We start from the raw sequence: 19,717 nt of genomic DNA on the forward strand, positions 1-19,717 counted from the left end.
TGTACTTGCAATTGTGCACACACAAATACAAAATACAATTTGCACATGCACAACTCTAATTTACATTACCATTTTGAGCTTAATTAGTTTTATATATGTCTTCCATCATCAGAAAAATTCCACAAGAACATGGAATAAACACCCAAACCATGGCTTCCATTAGAGTAGGTCTTTAAGACCGTGTGGGCTGTGAGACGTGTGACTTCAGATGTAAGATCAGAGGAGGAAAAGGTCATGAAAGAATGCAAATTTTTCCTACGTTCTTGAACGCACTCTACGCAGATTTATAAACGTGCGCTCAGCAGGTGGTATCCACACTGGATCAGCGCGCTCACGCAGGTATTGACAGTGAGGAGAATCTTTTTCTATTGTATTTTTACTGTTCGTTAGCGGTCCGCCACCACCTTCATTAGGGAGGAACTTGGAGTGAAAGTTAAAACAGAGCAAATCCCCCAAATCTTGCTCCATGTTTTTGGTTTTCACGACTCTGTTCCTTTAATGTATGTCTGGGTGTCATATTATTCCAACAGGGTAATGATTCATTTCTCTTTCGTGATCATGTTCGGCACTTTCATGCTTTGAAGTGGACGCCACCCACGCGTTACTCCCAAATCCAGGTCCTGGTTGGTCATTTTGCTGCGCTGCAGCAATTATGCGTAAAAATGTTGAACCTGGTCGAACATTAAGTGCGGACTTGATTGCGCTGAGTGGGTGTGGTTGCAGAGCGGTCCGTCACATGGAGTACAACATGGGGCGAATATGAAAGGATTTGTGATCATTTCAGTATTATATATAATTGTTTATCTGTGTTGAATCCTTTCTGTTAATAGGAAAACAGACAGTTTAAACTTTAATGTAAATGAAAAAAAGAAAACATATGCCGTAAAATGATCAGAAGAAAATAAAAAAAAATTAAATTGTAACTTTAAAACTGTGAATCGAATAGAATCGTGGCTTGACTGAATCATTACATCCCATATATATATATATATGTATATCTATTTTACAGAGGGAGCAGAAAGGAAGAAGTATGACGAAATAAATGGGGGGAAAGTGAAATAGAAGAAAAAGAGAGAGGGGGAGGAGGTATAAGGGTATACAGATGCCAAGCTTCTAATTCGAGTAGTTTATGATTTTGAGGTTTACAACATTTATGCTAGATCCTCTAGAAATGTTACATCTGAGAGAAGGAAATTCTCACTCTAAGACAAGCTTTGATAACTGACCATGGATCATACCGGAAAATAACTGATGCATCCATCAACACACTGTGGTTGGGAGTTACAGTGTCGACATGCAAGTGGGGGTGGAGATACAAAGTGTACCATGTCCGACTGGCCGGACCGAGAGAGGGGGTCAGGAGACCTCCCTGGCCCCGGAGCATCCCCGAAGACGGTTTTTGAGGCGTATCAAAATTGACATTTCTCATAAAATTGCAGCAGAAACCTTTTTTTCGAATGAAATGAGTCACGTGACCAACAACCCGATACCACGCTCAGCTGTGCAGTGCCGTGGGCGCTACAAGACGTCCCACAGCATCACACAGCTCACCAAAACTTGAGCATGTCATGCGGAATTGTTGGATCTCCAGCTTCTCTGTGAAATCACCAACCAAGATTTTCCAAAATCACTTCATCTGGCCTGAATAAAACTCAGACGTCTCCTTTGATAGATGATGATGAGCGCTAGCGCCATGGCAGAAATTTGAATGTATCTACTGTGAATTCAAGTATTGTTCACATCCGCATTTGGTTTGTGTTTATACCCATAATAATGATTTAATGGAAACAGTGTATTTCTGAAGTTTCTAGAATTTTGACAATGTTTTGTGCATATTTGTAATGGAAACATAGCCATCGACAACTCGCTCAACAACATCTTCTGCACATGTTTCTCTTCTAGTCTTTAGCAGCCAATCATTGTTGGAGCAGCACTAATAGGATAATAACTTATCTTCATGAACCATCACAGAAACTGGAGCAGCGACATCATAAATCTTTTTTTTTATCTAATTGAAACACTTTCTCCTGGAAATCAGGATTTTTCCGTTCTTAGAATGAAAATTGCGAAAGTGTTATGAATTCGAATGCCTTTGCTCCTTCTGCATCTAAACTTATTCAGTCTCATCTTCAATTTTAAAACTTCTGCTTCACCAATAACCACTCATTGAAATATTTCACGTCAGCCCAGTTTCAGCTGCTTAACAATAGAAACCTTTTCCTTGAGCAATCCATCAACAGTTTGCTCTGCCGAGAGGAAATTCTTGAATAAAGGCCGCATTCAGAGGATTTCATTTGCAAAAACTATTTATTGTATCATGTTTTGTTCAACAGTACAATTATAGCTTTAGTCACGGTTGATTCTTTCAAAAACAGCAGCTTGGCAAGTAATAGCTGAGAATCCTTTCTGTGTTTTCCATATGTTTAAGTTTAGAATGCATTTTCATGTGGATATAAAGGAACTGAGATGGTCAATAATTGCGTTGACAAGTCAGTGTCTTTGACTAGTGTTTCTTCAACAGTAATGTCACTAGTATGTGCAGTTGAGGTTTAAAAAAAGAATCTTCCTCCAGACGAATTTCAACTAAGAGTGTATTCAGACTTGAAACATTTGGTTGACTTAAAGTGAACCACTTTGTTTCCCCCGATAATCTGGAACAAATTTTCCATCAGATTTCTCCCAAATGGTTTCTGGTCTAGGACCTGGAACCAGTCTTGGACCCATCTTTTGAGGTGGTCTCGATTCATTCTGAGTTTCCTCAGTCTGAATAGGGTATGTGCTCAGAGTCAAACAACTGGACTAAAATGGCCACTGTAGTCAGTCCGTACAGGATGTAAACAGAGGAAGAATGTGAGTAGGGCTGTGTGGAAAAAATCGATTAATCGATTTAAATCGATTTAAGTTTAATAGATCAATGATCGATTCACAAAAGATATAAATCGATTTAGCACATAAAGCTGAAGTCCGCTAGCTTGATGCTAACGTTCAATAGAATTTCCCATAGGATGGCTAATGCTAACACTCGGTTGACCAAAAAAATACATTGCTGACTAAATTAACATTTTTATTTACTTACAATCATTATTTTTCCAAGCTCTTTTAAGGAAATACTTTTTAAAATAACTATTTGTGGTCTAAAACTGTATCAAAATGTATCATGAACTTTAGGCCTCAAGAGCACAACCCTGTTATCCTGGATACATTTGATCCCAGAAGCTAGGAAAGGTCAAACCTGGTTAGTCCTTAACGGAGACCCCTTGGGTTTGACAGGTCCTATAAGTTACTGTAAAAACAATACTGGGACTTTTCAGTGTGTCCATGCTGTGCTTAGAAATCCAGATACTTGTAATAGTTTGGGTCAAGAAAGAAATTGAAGCCATGCTGAAAAAAAACGCTGAAGGTAGTAAGTCAAAGAAAGAAAAAACAATAATATATGTGCACTAATGGGCTTGTCAGAAAATACTCCTTAATAAAAATTGTAAAGCTATTTACAAGTTGCAGCTACATTATATATATGTGTGTATACCAAATGATGCATATTGATGATTAAATATATCCATCAATGCTCCATGCTGTGCTAACAGCAGAAAGCTGCGATACACTATGTTCCACTACTAAGTATTAGTAATCGTGAATGAGAGTTTGGGGCTCCTGGGGGAATGTTTCTTATATGCTAATTTTAGTCATTTGAACAAGCTCTGCTCTGGCTCTTTTTAATTAAGTTTTCATTGCTCTCTTTTATGGAAACCCACAATGGTACGACTGTTGAATGTCCCATTGAGCCCCAGCTTTCTGAAAGTCCGCCCTGATGCCTCCATTATAATACTCTGTGTGTCTTTAAAAACAGCATCTTAAAAAGGTTTTTATTTTCTATCCCCTATAGCTCCGAATAAATTCAGCTTTCATTCAGAGCAAAGTGACGCATGCATAATGGTTGTATTAAAAGGATTTTTATAAAAAAATAAAAAAAAATGCTATTTTTGTTGTTGATGTGAAAAAAAAATAAATCTATCCATCTGCTTAACCTGTTTTATCCCTTATGGGGTCACGGAGGTGCCGGGACCTTACCCAGCTACTGTTGGGCGAGGGTGGCGTAGACCCTGGACTGGGTACCAGTCTATTGAAAAATCTAATTATATATATATATATATATATATATATATATATATATATATATATATATATATATATATGTATGTATATACTGTATATTTAAAAAATATTGTTTGGGTATGTGAAAAATCGAATTCCCAAAAAGTAAGATTCCTTTTGCAGACAACACAATTGAAACCCAACACACCACTGAGTGTTGATGTGTTGCATGCTTTGATTTTACAAAGTTATTTTAGTCCTGCGTCATAAGAATGTCAGACAGAAGAGTTCATCCTCTCAGGTCACAGAGCCGTTTTGTCCCCTGAGTCAGAGCAAAAATGAGAAATAGATTATTAGTTTGCCTGCATCCTTATCTTTGACAGAACTGCAGCTTGAGCTGACACGGAATAAACTAGCTTTGTTGGAGATGTGGACACAAGATTCAGCTTTTGGGAACAAGCTCTGTAAGTCAAAATAAATGTGTTTTTGTATGCATGTGTGACTGTTGCATAGACCATGATTTAGATTACCTGTCTTCTATCTACTGAAAATGTGTGTTTTTTTTATATACTAATACAGACTGAGCCTATTCTATGCTCAAAGCTTCAAACTGCAGATTGCAAACACAGCGTGGCGCCCACTGCACCACAGCACACGTGACAGAATCTAATCAACAGAAGAACAATGGAGCCATAGAAACCACATGAGTGAGAATAGTTGACTTTAGTCTCAATCCAGTGTATCGAATGCAAGATTTACTTGAAATGTTATAATAAATCATTAAAAAAAGCAATAAGTCTTTAAGTTCTTAACTATGACAGTTATTATTCCTTAATGAGTTAAGAAATACATGTAAAAACTTCATCTTTTGACCAACTTAGAGGCTCACTTGGCTGACAATGTACCTGATCCCCTACATCACATGTGTCAGAGTCAAGGTCCGGGGGCCGGATCCGGCCCTCCGAGTAACTATATTTGGCCCTCCAGATCATTTTATTTTATTGTTATTCTTGGCCCGATGTTATCTTGCGCTTCTCTTTAACTTGTTTAATTTTGACAAAATATATTTTTATAGAGAGTAAAATAATGAAAGTTATTCAAGTTTTAGGTTGATATATTCTGAAATATTATTCCTGCCTGTTTTTATGATTCATAATTCTGTTAGAGACTTAAATTTTTAAAAATGGGCATCATGATAGCTTTTTGGACTATTTTGGCATTTATAAGATTTTTTAGGTTGTTTTGGAGTTTAGCTAATATTTCAGCTACAAGCTATCTGTTATAGCTAATTGAGGATTTTTTTTTGTCCATTTTGGAGTTTATATTTTAGCTACATGCTAGCTGCTATGGCTAAATTAGGCTTTTTTGTTTTTGGGGTTTTTTTTAGGTTGTTTTTGAGTTTAGCTAATATTTTGCTACATGCTAGCTGTTTTGGCTAACCTATGGTTTTTCTTTTTTTTTTTTAAGTTTTTTAGACTATTTTGGCATTTAGCTAATATTTTTGCTGTCTATTAGGTTCCGCGCTATCAGCTTTAAGCTTCAGTGATTTCAGCTATCAGCTTCAGCATTTTCAGCTTTTAGCTTGAGTGATTTCAGCTTTTAGCTTCAGCGTTTTAAGCTATTAGCTTCAGCGTTTTAAGCTATTAGCTTCAGCAGTTTTAGCTATCAATTTCAGCATCTTAAGCTATCAGCACTAGCATCTTCAGTGGCCAAATTCAACTTGTATTCACACCAGTAGTGTTATATATCTAGTTCATAATTATATTAAAAAGTTACAGTTTTAGAGTTCAATAAATGTTTATTTTGTTTGACCCACGACCTAAGGTTTGTTTTGGATTTTGGCTCCTTGAGAGATTGATTTGGACACTCCTGTCCTCCATGAACATCATTTGTAGGTTAATTTTTATTTTTGCAAAACCTCATATTGTGGGTTAAATAAACAAAAAGGTAAAAAGTAGTTTCACTGCTTTTCATTTTTTGTACCTTTTAGGATCCTGTCGCCGCATAGAGCTTTACGTCCAGAATGGAACCAGTCCTGCTGGCTGCTTTTGCTTTTCAAAGGCCTTTTCTTATCCTCTCATGGAAGGTTATTGTTGCCAAATCACATTAAGTTGTCCCGACCCTTCAAAGAAACCAAGGAGAGTTTGAAGTCAAACACAGAGGAAACTTCTGTCCCAAAGGATGGAACCAAAAATCTCTGATGCCAATTTCATTTCAGCAGCACCGACCTTTTAAAATAAAAAAAGGTAGCGTTTGCTGACACGGCGAATACGTGCATCCACTAAAGAAAACCTTAAGAGTTGAAGGGCTTTCTTGTTTTCTTTTGCCTTCTTGTAATTTCACCCACACTTTAAAAAAGACACGCACACCATATAATTAGTTTGAGCTTTGCTTGTGCACATGCGTAAAAACGTCTGTCTTCCTGCTTTTTCTACTCAGCAGCTCCTGGAACAATCGAGGGAAATTCAGGAGATCTCTGTCAAGAAACGCAACTGTGTTTGATAGTAAAGTACCACAAATCAAACTGTGTTAGAAGACGAAAGATTCTTATGGGGTGAGATATCTGTCAAAAAGAAACATACATAAAGGCAAAATTTTGCACGTTAATACTTATTAATACCTAATAAATACTTAAAAACTACACATACATTTCGATTTACGTTTAACATTTTGAATAAGATTTTTTCCTTGTTTTGAATACCACCTCTCTTAATACAATGTATTTATTATAAATACAATTTTCTTTGTTTTAGATACAAATTTATTTAGCTATCAACACTCTTCTTTGTTTTTAAAACGAATATTCTTTGTTATGAATATGGCCCAACTTGAATTCTTGACTCCACATTTAGCTCTCCAAACAGTTATACAAAAAAAAAATATATATATTGTCTCCGATTTTGGATGTCACTTTTGCTCGATGACGTCACCAATACTTGCCGCGAGGAAGGGTCAGTATCTATCCGCTTGGTTGGAGGATATTAAAAAATATATTCCGGACACGCGTGCACTTCAAAAAACCAACTGGAGGGGAACGTAGAGGGGAAGAATTTGGATTAAGCTTATGCCTTCTCTTTGTTTTGAATACGACTTTTCTTTAGTTTGGGAACAACTTTTTTTTTAAGAATACAATTTTAATTTTTTATTATGACTTTTCCATTTTTTGAGAACGACTTTTTGTTGCTTTGAATGTGAATTTCTTTGTTATGTAATATTCTCCTTTTTTTGTCGTATGACTTTTCTTTGTTATAAAAACGACTTTTCTTTGTTTTGAAAACAACATTTCTTTTTTTTAAAAACCAACTTTCCTTTGTTTTAAATACGACTTTTCTTTGTTATGAAAACGACATTTCTATGTTATTTAAACAACTTTTTTTTGTTTTTAGTACGACTTTTCTTTGATATGAAAACAGTTTTCCTTTGATATAAAAACGACTTTTCTTTATAATGAAAACTGCTTTTTTAAATTTTTTACTGACTTTTCATTGTTCTGAAAACAACTTTCTTTTGTTTTAAATATGACTTCTCTTTACTTTAAATACGACTTTTATTTGTAACGAATTACTTTTTTTGTTTTTAATACAACTTTTCTTGGTTAAAAAGGACGTTTCTTTGTTATGAATAAGAATTTTTTTATTGTTTTTTGTACAAATTTTCCTTGTTTTAAATAGGACTTCTCTTTGTTATTCTCAGGATCCGGGTCTGGACACAAATGCAGGAGGTTCAAAAGGTTGTTGTTTATTTTTTAGCTGAGAAAAAACTCAAAAAGGCTCGAAATCTTCCACCATTCATGAGGCATATAAGACGATCTGGCGACAAGCAGAGGAGAGGCGCAGCTTAAAACAGAAAGTTAATAAAACAGAGGTACTCCCTTTAAGAGGCCAGGAGAACCAGGAGGGAAAAAGACAAGAATCAACACCCCTGAAATAAGAGAAAGGCAAAAACAAAAGGTAACAACAAAACTGGAAACACAAATACATCCAGCCCCCAAATCCCACAGTTATGACTTTGAGTTTTTGGTTTTAGTAGAACTTTTGTTTGTTTTAAAAATGCCTTTTCTTTGTATTTCTTTGTTTCAAATACAACTTCTTTGTTATGAATACAACTTTTACTTTTTAGATTACCATCAAAAGTTAGTCACGGGTTCACATTCACTTAAATCAAGTCACAAAACATCAAATCAACTCCAAACAATGTCAGAAAAAAAAGACGCCTACGCAGTGACAACTATCAGGCACCGATGAGCAGTCAACATGTCTTTGTTTTTATTTTTAGCATTAATGTAATGATTTTTAAATGTAGATCATTGATTTAAAGACATAATATCACCCCCAACCTTCATGAACAAAGTAGTTTATTAATGAGATTATTAATTAGTGCACATTTAGGGTTGTGTGGATGAAGCGAAAACAGAACAACTCCTGCTATAGAAAAAGAAAGAAAGTTGGGTATTCTCTTTTCTGTTTTTGTTATTTTCCTTCCACTATCTTAAATCACCTTTTCTCTTTTAGGGTCACGGGTCAGACGGAGTCTGCCCTGGCTACTATCGGACATAATAAACGCAAAATTAAATGCTGTATTTTTATTTTGTTGCAACATTTTGGAATATTTTGTCTTAATGCATATGTTTCTATTTGAGTTATCTTACCCCACACATTTTCAACAGAAAAAGTGCTCATTATTTTCTGTCTAAAAGCTGCATACGTTTACATTTTTTTTTAGATATTTTTAGTGTTTGATAGTAAGGTAAAAGACAAACACAAGTATCGTGAAATCTCTGTTTCCTATAAAATGTCTTAAAATAAATAAATGTTTTTACTATTTTAGAAAAAAAAAGACTGAATATAGTGGCAACAAATATCAATAAGTAGATTAAAAAGAAAGCATTTTGTGTGAAACTATAAAAACACTCATTCTTGTTTGCACTTGCATAAGCAAATGCATGCAACAGATGCTTCTGTTCGTGCAGCGGCATTTTCTGTGAGAAACAATTATTCACCCTCGCCATGGCAACAGGAAGAAGCTCCTGGCTCTAATCACTTCACAAACAAAACTGGATCCCTCGTGAGCTTTTACCACCAGCATGTATTACGTAACAGCAGCTTCTCTCCTCAAAAGTATTAAGCGTCTCTGAAGGAAAGACGCCTCTAATAGCGGAGAAGTGTTTAGCTGCATGTCGGGAAAAGAACTTCTGCAACGCCGATAAAAAACACGACAGAGGTGTTTGTGAATTCTAAAATGAGAGCGGCGCCGGGAGCAACAGGTGAAGATCATGACAGGAGTGTGGTTTATAAAGCGGTCGGGGAGTTAGCACAAAGACAATGAAGGCAAAACAATACATGACTGGAATAAAAGCTGCTTTGGAGGAAGAGCTCAAACTTTCACAGGCCGTGATGGTGCACACTGATCAGACTGATTCCTGAAACAAGCACCAGCAAAATGCACCTGCATACCTTTGTAGATACCTGTCAAGTTTTAAAATATCATTCTTAAACCTTAATCGAGACTTTGAATGTATTTCTATAATCGCGTGTGCTAAATATGGGACCGTTCTGTGGAGTTTGAGTGTTCTGTTGGATGCGTGGATTTTTTCCAGACACTCCTAAACATGCTTCATTGGATAACTGGTTACTTTAAAGCAGGCGGGGTCAACAACCTTCAACACCTGAAGAGCCACTCAGGTCAAATGTCAGCAACTCAACAGGAGCCACAAGGTCTTGGAAAAATAGAACACTGATTTGTATTTATGTTACCGTTATAATAAATGTAAATCAACTTTTTTTGCATATATAAAAAGATTTTTTTTTCTAAATGTTTTTTACTTGCATCACATATCATCTCACTGCAGCAAATGTAGTGGTAGGTAGTGTGATGTCAGCAGTAATAATAATTAAAAAACATGCTTATTTTATAGTTTTTTTGTGCATCTCAGTGAGAAATTTCTAAATCTAATTGTATATTTTTTCTAATTTAACCAAAATTAAATAAAATCTAATTAAGTGGTTCATAAGATGCACTAAAGATCCTTTATTTGTTCAGAAACACAATCTTCCATGATATCCAGCGTGCTTTAATTCTTGTATGTTTGCAAACCTTAAACTGATTTTTTGGTAGACGGCACACACAAATCGGTCAACAATCTGTCAAGTTATTTAAGTTGATTTATTTTAGAATAATAGTCCTACCTTTTTATTACCATAGTAATGTTAAAGAGTTATGTTTTAAAGTTTTAGAAATGGAGTTACAGTGTGTTCAATAAATGTTTATTCCTACAAAGTGGAATTGAGTTTGACACCCCAGTTATAAAGAAACCGATTTGTTAGCTTTTTTTATTCTCATTAGTTAAAGAATCACACAGTTTGTCACGGCTGCAGCTACTACCTCACTCCTCAGGTATGTGAGGAAAAAAGTAACAAATGAGGCAAAATTAATGCAGAAAATGTTATGGAAAATGGAAAACATTTTGACGTTTAATAGCTTTGCTAAGAATATTATAGTGGTAATAACTTTCAGACTGAACCGGCGTGTCGGTGTTTAACCTCTTTTTCTCACAATGATTTTATAATAAAAACGTATCCTTTCCTGCAGGGAATTTCATTTATTTTGTGGTGTACTCTCAGAATTATTTGTGAGAATGGTTGAGAATAAAGCTAGGATTTGTGGGTAAAATGGGGGAATAGAATGTATTTTCCATGTAGGGATGTTGTTTTTCTCTCATTCGGTGTGGAGAGGGTTTCCGAGTGGGCTGAGTTCACCTCGTCTTCCTTTGAGCAAATTTTCTATAACATCATTCTGTGCTTTATTTAGTATCAGTATAAAAAATCGGGAGATGTTTTGCTGATAATTTCAGTGGAAAGAAAAGCTTTACTTCATGTACATTTCAAAAAAATGACAGAATTGTATCATTTCATAGACATTTGTCTCCCTGAAACAAGCATTTCAGCTTGTGAAAGAACATTTTTCTATTAGTCCGTGCACAGAAATCACAAAATGTAAAAATTTGTCATGCTGTTTTGCTGCGCCTCACCAGAACGTTGTGACAAACCAATCTTTAAATGTGTTCTCCATGAAATGACAGGGCCCTCCGGTGCTTCCATCTCTGAAAATAATGGCTGTGAAACTGCAGAAATACTGGAAGAAAGATGTCACCTGCTGTTGACAGCACTGTGTCGGAATAAAAGAAAAGAACAAATCCAGACACGCATCCTTTTAGCGCTAACTGCAGCCTCGTTAGGAGAGGTCATCTCCCCTAAAATATCTCCTAACAATAAAATTTGATTCAAAGCTAAACGGCAGGACCTGCAGTCACTTCAGGGGAGGATTTATCATCCTGGTCCACGACTGCAAACATGAAGTTTCGGAATGAACGCCTGTTTGGTTATAGAGGTGTTCAGTAAAGTGCTGGAACATTTTCACGAACGATATTATCGCTTTTAAAATAAATATTTGAGCATGCTACAACTGAGCTCGCTAGCTTGCTACAGAGGGGCTTACTAGCATGCTACAGCAGAGCTTGGTATAGCAGAGTTCGCTAGCACATATGCTGTCCACTGGGCGGCTGGTTAGCGTAGCAAGCCTGACCACTGACTGTCCACTTAAGTCACTGCGGACAAACCCATTTGGGGGGCACATTTTCGGGCACTTTTTAACCATTTGGGGCCCGTTTGGCCTTTCTGACTGGGTAGTAATTGAAATTTCTCTTCATGTGTATGTTTTATTTATGCCAATATATATATATTATATATACAACATATATGAAAAAAGTAGCATTATAAAGGATGCAAATCAGCGTCTTTAATTTTCTAAAGTCACTTGTGGCTCCTATGGCTCCTTAAGGTCACAGACTCCTGCTTTAGGATTTAGCTCAAATCATTGGTCTCTTATCACAACTCAACATGAAACTTCTCAAAGTGAAACTTCCCTGCAAATCTTAATAGTTAAAAACAAAGCATCAACAGATTTAAACTTTTGAAAAACTATGTATTAAAAACAAACATCTTTTAATAAAATGCAACGGATGAAGTGAATGCAGTAAATAAACTTAAACTTTCTATGAAAAAGCAGAAATGACTGTTTTTATGTCACAAGAGGAACATGAAACATATCAGATGTTCATTAGAAGGTGAAACTGCCGCAGCGTTTATACTGTGTGAAGTCTCCTCACTTTGCACCTGGAGGATAAGTGGAGAAGATCAGTCGTTCTTCACAAACAAAAGTACAAACATCGTTTTGTGTGTCAGAGTTTCACAAAGTGTGAAAACTCCTCAAAAGAAGCACAACTATTACCTGACAGATTTCTGAGACACTTATTAAAGAAAAAGCCTCGCCTTTATCTACTATTGAGTCTCGCAGTTCTTTTGTGTTTTTCCGACATGCTACAGTCAAGCTAGCTGCCTGCTGGAGAGATTCCCTTCAAGTGCACAACGTGTCCCAGGTGTGAAGATTTGCAGATTCATACATTAAGTAAAAGGAGATATCTGTCATCCTCCTGGAAATCCAGGCAGGTCCTGCTTTCCAACCGTTTCTGCATTTGCTTCTGTTCAACACACAATTTATGCACAAAAAAAGTCTAATCAATTTTATCGATTTGATTACACATTCATTTTTGTTGCTACCTGTCAGTTTCTGTGGACTCGTACAGGAGCACACATCTTTAAAATTTATTTTTCAGCTCACAGTCAAGAAAAGGAATCAAACCTTGAAAAAAAAAAAAAAAACATTTCTCAGACAGGACTGCAGCTTTTGTGTAAGGACCAAATGTTTGCGGCTCTCCTTCCATTCCAGAAACTTGATTGATTTTTTTTTTTTTTTGCAAAAAGAAAAAAAATAACAGTTTTTATAATGATATTAAAGTCCCACTCTGATCATCTTTGGATCTATTCTCAAAGCGTTCCCAGTTTTTTTTTTTTTTTTATACAGTTGAGCTCACAAGTTTGGAAGAATTAATGAATTCTAGACTATTTGATGCATAATAACACAATTTCCACTCATAGTTAGTAGTCAGGTTGAGCCAGGGGTGTCAAACTCAATCGCACAAGGGGTCAAAATCCAAAACACACTGTAGGTCGACGGTCGAAAAGGATAAACATTTATTTAACTCTCTAAAACTGAATATTAACACTTTAAAACAGTAACTTTTTAACATAATTATGAACTAGATATATTGCTGCAATAATGCTCGTGTGAATGCTGTAAGCTGAGTCTGGCTACTGAAGATGCTAGTGCTGAAAGCTGAAAATGCTGAAGTTGATAGCCAGCAAAAATTTTAAATAAATGTTAAATTAGCCAAAAAAACAACAATACCAACAAAAAAAAGGTAGGTCGGCAAAAACGGCTAGCATGTAGCTGAAAAAATAGCTACACTTGAAAATATCCGAAACAACTGAAAAAAGCCAAAATTAGCCAAAACAGCTAGCATGAAGCTTAAAGCTGAAATATAAAATGAACTTAAAAATAGTCTAAAAAAACTTCCAAAAAGTTGGCGGAATGACGATTTTTAAAACTTTTAACATAATTATGAATAATAAAAAGGCAGGAAAATTATTAAAAATCAACTTAAACCTTAAATAACTTTCAATATTTTACTCTCCATAAAAAATATATTTTGTCAGAATTATACAAGTTAGAAATAAGCGTAGGATAACATCGGGCCATTAATAAAACTAAATAAAATGATCTGGAGGGCCGGATAGAATTACCCGGAGGGCCGGATCTGGCCCCCGGGCCTTGACTTTGACACATGTGGATTAATAGTTAACACTTTTTAAATCATATTGACAACAGAAACTTCCAAAATTACACAAATCAAAAGTTTACATACCACAGTTCTTAATGCTGTTCCTTCCGTTTGTTCCCTCCTTGAAGTCTCTTATGTTAGTTGTGGTTGAGGTTCTTTATTTTCTCGTATAGTGAAGCAGCTCATTCATCTTAACAGAAAAGTTCATTTAATTCTGTGTCTGTCTTGCTTGAACTGCCAGTTTGAGATCTCCCCAGAGTGCCTCAATAATATTGATAATTTTGGCAAAAAATGTTGTCCCTTTGAAGCTCACCCCAAACCATCATCGACCCACCTCCGTGTTTCACAATAGGCCTTGTTGACTTCTCTCCAAATGGAGCTGTGTGGTTGTGGCTAAAAAGTTCGAATGACTTTGGTACAGAAGTTTGGAGGTTTTTACAGAACCCCTTACTGTCCACTTATTGATCAAAGTTGGAACACTAGTGACTGGCATTCTCAGTTCCTGGGATATCTGTTTTGTGCAGTTCAGTTACCTTTCCCCGTAGATTTTTTTGACAGCTCTTTAGCTTTACCCATGACTAATCCAGAAATGTCAGTTCAGCACTGGACCGGTATGTAAACATTTGAACAAGGTCATTTGGGAAGGGTAAACAGAATTTTTAACGCCCATAATTAAGTTGTTTACATGCATTCCTGCTAGCTTACAGCCCCAACCTAACATTAGCTCGGACGAGGAAACAGAAGATGTTCATGGATCTATTTGTCTGCCAGTGGATGCTTCAGTGGAGTGGAGCAGAGAGCTTGTGATCAGACCAACATAAATTCTACATAAAAAATACACTATTTTTCAAACAATTTTTTCCTTTGTTTGCGATTCACAAAAATTTTAATAAAAAAAATACTCAAAACAGTAAAATTGTTGTTGAATTTTCTTTCTTTGTGTCCTCCATCATGAGAAAAACTCAACAAGAACACATTAAAAAACACTATTTTCATCAGCAGATTGTTTCTTGTTTAATCTGTGCTGTCAAAAACCAAAATGGTGGAAATGAAAAGCTTGTTTTTAACAGCTATTTCTTAAGCTAAAAATAGTTTTTTACTTTTTCATCTGACGATAACAGATGTGATCTAACTCAGACTTAAACGTCTCCAGCTTTTTTAGTATTTTTATTATTGTGCAAACTTTTTAAATCCATTCTGAACAGACAAGTTTCCCACCAGCACATTTAGTAAATGCTCTTCTTCCATTTTCAGCCACTCAGAAACAGTAATGAGACGAGCAGGGACATTATCTTGGTTAAAATCAATCTGGATTGGGTTAGGCTTTATTAAAATCCCTCCCTGGCTCTGCTCATTTAAAAAATAAATAAATAAATAAATAAAAACCAGTGCAGACAAAAAAAATCATGACACTTCTCAGATGACTTCACAGATGCTCCCTCGGCTCTTGTCTGAATGTTTTTTCTTTAGGTTTTTACATAAACTGATGCTACTATTGTCATATGGTTGCATGTTTCCAGTTTTTTCTTTTGTCAGAGACAAATTACAACTTCACGCTCTCATGATTACATTGGAAATGTTATAAACTGTATGTAAAGGGGGGATGAGAGAAAGTAAATTCAAAAGGAAAATATAAAAATAATGACAAGAATGAGTGATAACATGGTGGAATAGAAAAAAATATAGAAATTATAGTTTAGATAAAACTGACAAATTTATTTAATAAAATGGGATATATAAAAATAAAATAATTCGTGATATGAGGGCAGAAAATGGAGCTGAAATTTTAAAGGGAGGAGGAAGAAAAGGAGAGGCAGGACTTGTGGGAAAAGAAAAGGTGGAACGGGTGCAAGTGAATTCATTTTGTCCTGCGCAGACTGGCTGTGCGCTCACTTAACTTGTGCAACAAATAGCCACATTAGAGAGGGGAAAAAACAGCGTAAAATCAAGGTCTGCCGCCGCCGGGGGGAGTCCGTCCGGCGCCTGAAACGCAGCTCTTACGCGCGGAAGCGTCGACAAGGAGGGGGGCAGATCACAAACAGTCAGACGGTCCACAGGAACCCGAGCAGAGGAGAGCAGCAGAACCCGACCGAGGACCATGGAGAGCGCCGGAAACATGTCCGAGAACAGCAGCTTCTGCCGGAACTTCACCGACAACGGCAGCTTCTCGTGCAGGGACCGCGGGCTGCCCGGCGGCCTGGACGAGGACGACGCCAACCCGGTCATCATCGCGATCATCATCACCGCGCTCTACTCCATCGTGTGCATGGTGGGGCTGGTGGGGAACCTGCTGGTCATGTACATCATCGTCAGGTGAGGCGCGACGTGCGCAGTGTTGAACTTGTTGCTGCGTTTTTTGGCTGGAGGGGGAGTGTTTGCGCGTTTGGATGAAGCGTGCGCCGCCGCCACTCGTGCGTAAAACGCCTCCAAATCCTATAACACGCCGATTTTCTGTACTTTTGGGGGATTTTTTGGCTCCATCCATTTTCACTTTTACTCCCTTATTCATATAGACCTTTAGGATTAGTCACAAAGGATCCTTTCAAATGTCATTCTGCTTCAGCGTCTGCTTCTGCTCCTACAAATTAGTTATTAAATAGTTGAACTCGGTTCAGAAAGGAGGACTGGAATGCAACTCACAGTTCCTTTTTGCTCAAATGAAAGCCCTTTTGGGTTTCAAGTCACCTGCTTTAAATGATAAAAGCTCATATTTCGGGAGGAAAATGTAAAAATTTGCATGAAGTGCAAACTAAAAAGGAGGAGTGCGGTCAAAGGGGGGACAGTGACTTCTATTGTGATTAGCTTGTCTCTGGATACACGTGAAAAGCTGGCATTTCCTTTGCCTGAGTGGCCCCTGGCGTCTGCTGCGTCACTCCAGATAAGGCTCCTCCAGGTTGGGGAGGAGGCAGGGGATGGACGCAGAGAAAAGATAAGTTTGAAATGCTGATGGAGACCAAGGAGTAACAGAGATAGAGCAGCAAAGAAGCGGGGAATTTTCAGCCCATCTCCTCAGACAAAAGCTTAATTCAGCCAAAAATGCTGGTTTATTCCCCTAATTCACGTGTGCTTTTTGGGGGTCCTTTATACTTGTTAACTTGAGTTGCCGCCACAACATTTGACATGACTGCTTTCTTTCATTCAGGCCCATTATTTTGCTCGCTTGTTAACTGATTCCATGTGAGCAGTCATTTCTGAGTCAGCACACAATAACATTTATTCACTGAATCCATTTTTATAAACTACAAGAAGAAGCCAGAGCAACAAAATCCTTTTAGTGTTGTTAAAAAAATGTAAAAAGAAAATCTATATTAGGTTTTCACATTTAATTTTGAGTGCTGCAAATGTAATAATCAGATTGTGTTTCTAATTTGATTTAGGCAGAAAAAGAGGGGAATTTCTCCAACTCTTAAAAGCAAAGAAAATAAATCTTTTGAGGAATTCTTATCCTACAATTTGTTTCAGTCATTTAACTGTAGCCTGTATTGTTGCTGTTTATTACAAAAAAAAAGTTAACAGTCGTGCTTTAATTTTATGGTGATGAGGATTCCTAATGGGCTCAGAAAATCGCTGCCAAACGTCATTATCTAACACAAATAACTTGCTTCCAAACAAAGAAAAAATACTCAACCTAATTACATTTTTTGCTGTTATTGTCCAGAAACCTTCTGGATTTGGAGCAATGGTGAGAAATATTAATCAAGCCTTTTACTGGTCTCTCTTCACGAGCTGAATGTGATGCAAACAAGACGGCGCCGAGCAGCTTGCGATCCATCTGTCCCCGACTTCCTGCTCCGGATTATGATACATGTCTGGAGTTTGACGCTCCAGCAGGAGTCTGTGAACGTCTGACAAGTTTTCTCACCTTGTAAGGCGATTACAGGGAGACAAAGGATAATCATTCGGGTGCTTGGAACTGCTGCTTCTGTAATACGGTTCACCTGACGGGGCTTTGCGTGACCTCGCCGTCTGCGTTTTAGAGAAAACAGCAGATCCTCTCGTAGGCTTTTAACTAATGACAACCTCAAAGCTGTAAAACACTTGAGCGTCTCACTCTTTATCTCTCCTTCCATTTGCGGCCCACTCTTTGGCTCTCAGCGAAGCAAACATCCGCGAAGTTGCAGGGAGCAAACAGACCTGACCAACAGAGCAGCAGGGAGAATTCAGATGCGGCTGGGCACGGAGAGAAAGAGAGTTCCGCAAGGAATAGAGCGCGGGAGCAGAGTGCTTCCTGTTGCCATGGAAACACTGGGAGGTGATCGGCGCCTGCGAAATGAACCCAACACCTCCCAGAGTTCCTGCCTCCACATCCCACCAGCTCCATGTTTCTCTGAAAACCGTGCCCCTCTCCCCTCCTCCTGCTGGCACGGCCTCTCACGGCGGAGTCGAGGTCTTTGGTTTGAGGCGTCGTTGGAGAGCGCAGTGCACTTCACTAATGGGTTTCTCTTGCCTCCCATTTTGTGTCCTGAGGAACAGTGAGGCGTCGTGCTGAGTTTCAACAACTTCTCGACCTGCTAAGTGCACCGCAACAATCGCAGAAGTGCACAGCCTTTCAGAGACGAGTGTCGGTGCTTACTCCAGCTTTTAATAGAATTATCTTACCAAATATAGATATTTTTTGTGAATATGGAGGGAAAAAAAGAACAACACAAAAGTATTTTCGGTCCTGGGTTTGATATCCATGCAGAAAAACATCAAGATGCCTCTATTATATACAAAAAAAATCAAAGACAGCTCAGGTAGCTTTGAGGTCCCACTCTGATCATCTTTTTGTAAAAGCGTTGTCAGTGATCTTTTAAATATGACTTTTAGCTAATACCAAAAAACATAATTTCTGCAGAGCAGCAGTAGCTCATTAGAAATTCACCCTTAAGTTATTGACGGGACCATTGGTGCAGAAAAAGTCTGCCCCCACTTCCCATCATCCACGTTCTTCCCTCTAGCTTTCATCCCCTCACAACCCCAACCTGACATTACAAAAACAGTGTATAATATTGTGGCTATCGTGGAGTACCAGATACCAGCTCAGACGAGGAAAACTAATGGATCTTTAAAACAGCATTTTTTTTTTTTGTCTGCTCCTGATTCACAACGATTTGAATAAATAAATACTCAGATATCACATTTTTGGCTTAATTTTCTTTTTAAATGTCCTCCCTCATCAGAAAAATGTGACAAAAACGTGTTAAAAACAACAATCAGAGTGGCTCTTTAATAACAAAACCTACGAAGAAGTATTAGGGCCAGTTTACAATAAAAAAAATCTAATTACAACATTAAATTAGTAAATTTACAAGAGAAAAAGTTGCAACTCTTAAACTACAAAAATAAAGTCAAATGTTTTTGACTTTTAAAGTCATTGGTAAAATGTATGACTTTTTTCCTTGTAAATGTGCTTGTTTATATATGACTTTAAAAGTCTTAAATTAACTACTTAATACACATAAATTGAGAAAAAAAGTTATAAATAACAAAAAATAATACATTTGTGAAAAATTATTTTAAAAAAGTCATAGATAAAAAAAATGTCAAATTTATGATAAAATATTAAAAAAAGAAAAAAAAACGTTAAATTTATGAGAAATTAAACTTGTAAATAATCAGAAAAAAAACATTGTATTTCTTTAATAGGAACATTTTTAACAAAGTTTTAGGGGTAGTTTACAATCAAAAATATTTTTTATATTACAACTTTAAAGTCGTAAATTTACAGAAAACAAAGTCAAAACAATGAAATTATTAGAATAAAGTTGTACGACTTTAAAAGTCACAATTTAAATTTTTGGCATATTTACTTGTGTATTCATGTGTTTTAAAGTTGAAAATGTACAACTTTAAGAGTTGTAAATCAACAACTTTAAAACATGTGATTTTTTTCTTTTTAAAGTTAGA

General features: G+C 36.8%; 1 long non-coding RNA gene across 1 annotated transcript in view; it reads right to left on the reverse strand.

The window, feature by feature from the left end:
• Nucleotides 1-5,909: 5,909 nt before the first annotated feature.
• The window catches only part of LOC112161978, a 47,628-nt gene continuing 33,820 nt past the window's right edge, over nt 5,910-19,717 (reverse strand). Inside the window, exon 3 of the long non-coding RNA XR_004949171.1 lies at nt 5,910-6,214. This is a non-coding gene — a long non-coding RNA (uncharacterized LOC112161978). The remainder of the gene's footprint in view (nt 6,215-19,717) is intronic.

Source organism: Oryzias melastigma, linkage group LG15 (genome assembly GCF_002922805.2).
Source record: "Oryzias melastigma strain HK-1 linkage group LG15, ASM292280v2, whole genome shotgun sequence".
Lineage (NCBI taxonomy): Eukaryota > Metazoa > Chordata > Actinopteri > Beloniformes > Adrianichthyidae > Oryzias > Oryzias melastigma.